Genomic DNA, 1862 nt, shown 5'->3' on the forward strand with positions numbered 1-1862 from the left:
GAAAAAAAACAATTGTAACACTTACGGTCTAGTTTAGGATTTAGCCGTTGCCCTACCTACTCGGCTAATGTTAAATTTCTCTCCATATTTCTTAATTTGTATACAATACAAAAATGACGTATTATTTATGTGTTAAATCGTTGATAAATCGTCACAGCTGACGTCAATCGATACTAATTCTATTATAATAACCAAGATTTAGGATAAGCTCGTTCCTGACTGCATGATATAATGCGGCCATCCATTTAACATTTGTTTTCCATCATTATCACAAAGTTGTGTATTAATCTCTAAAATATACATATATTCACATTTAAAAAATAACAATGAATTGTACAATATTGACTTGACCGGCGGTCGTGACTCTTGACTGCAAATTTCGGGCCCCCGAATTCCATGATGATTGGAAACCCTAACTATCCGCAAGATCGTGAACGTGCAGGATGGCTTCAACTGTTTTGCCTCTCTACTCAACTGCTGAACATACAAAATTTCACCTCTTTTGAGCTTTACCCCGTTCAAGAGAAGGAATGCAGTGGTGGTTTAGAGCTTAATCAATCTATTTCCCCTGAAATCCACACAGAAATCACACATTCTGTGAGATCTTGAGGGACTGGAAGGGGACTTTCACATTGCAGGGCTGTTGTAACTGCGAAGTACTTCTGTTGACGAATGGATGCTTCAGAAGCTGTGAAGCAGTCCACCTCTTTCCTGCGTCTTTCTCAAGACAACATCTGATGAAACTCTGGAACTCCGCAGATGCACTCGCAGGGGCAGAGGGCGGATCTCCAAAACAAATGGCACACATCAGTGCGGGCCAATCCGCTTGTTCTCCGGCAGCTACAAAGGGGAAATGACCCACATAACATTCCAGCAATGTCAAGCCCAAACTCCAGATATCCCCTGCATACCCATTGTATTTCCCCCCATAGCTCTGCGGATCGAATCTCTCTGGACTCATGTAAGCACAAGTCCCCACGTAGGAATTGCAGCAGGAATCTATGGCGTGTGATACAATCCTACTCACACCAAAATCTGCAATTTTGATTCGCTGGTAATTCTTGCTGATCAAGAGATTTGCGGGCTTGATGTCTCTGTGAACAATCCTGTGGCTGTGAAGATACTTCAATCCCTCCAACACTTGCCTTGCGACCTTTGCGAGACAGGACTCGGTGATCCGAGTCCTCTGCTTCAACAGCTCTGCGAGGGATCCACCGTCCATGTATTCCAGCACAAAATTCATGTTTCCCCCCTCGTGGAACACAGCCTCGCATTTCACAACAGAGGGAGAATCGATTTTCCTGAGGATGTCCATCTCTCTGGTTATCATGTGGGAGGTGAGGGAAGAATCATGGCCGTCCAGGCGGATGACTTTGAGGGCATAATGAGCGGAGGATTTGGGGTGGAAGACTTTGTAAACAATGCCTCCGCTGCCATGTCCGAGCTTTCCCACTCTTTCCAAATCAGAGAGCTTCTCTACGCTCTGTGGCGCTGAAAGTGCCTGTGGCGGCTTCGGCAGAGGGAGAGGCAGGGGAAGGGGAAGAGGGGGTTTTGGGTGTTGCGCGGGGATTGGAAGCTTCAATCCAAGCATTTTCTTTGAAGGCATCGCAGTCTCTAATGATTCTTCTCTTCTATCAGAGATGGAGAAAACAGGCTGAAATTGGGTGCTGACGAGAGAAATATGGGGGGTGGGGGACGCTCTTATAAAGATGAGAGGCAGGGGAAGCAGGGGACCGTAGACAAGGGAAAGTGGAGGGGGCAAAGGAAGTAGCCGATGACGTGGCAGTGAAGGCGTGCAACTTGTCTTGAAGATGACATGGCATGTAAAGTGGGGCGAGACGTAGATTAAAAATCCAAGTAAA

The 1862-nt window shown here is 46.0% G+C and overlaps 1 pseudogene across 1 annotated transcript; it reads right to left on the bottom strand.

Annotated features, from left to right (window-relative positions):
- Positions 1-276: 276 nt before the first annotated feature.
- LOC149575295 (mitogen-activated protein kinase kinase 9 pseudogene) lies at positions 277-1688 on the bottom strand (annotated as a pseudogene). The gene has a single exon (XR_016360146.1). The product of XR_016360146.1 is annotated as a mitogen-activated protein kinase kinase 9 pseudogene (transcript).
- Between the last annotated feature and the right edge of the window lie 174 nt (positions 1689-1862).

The sequence above is a fragment of the Cupressus sempervirens genome, chromosome 2 (genome assembly GCF_028749045.1).
Source record: "Cupressus sempervirens isolate cs-2001-9-10 chromosome 2, ASM2874904v1, whole genome shotgun sequence".
NCBI lineage: Eukaryota > Viridiplantae > Streptophyta > Pinopsida > Cupressales > Cupressaceae > Cupressus > Cupressus sempervirens.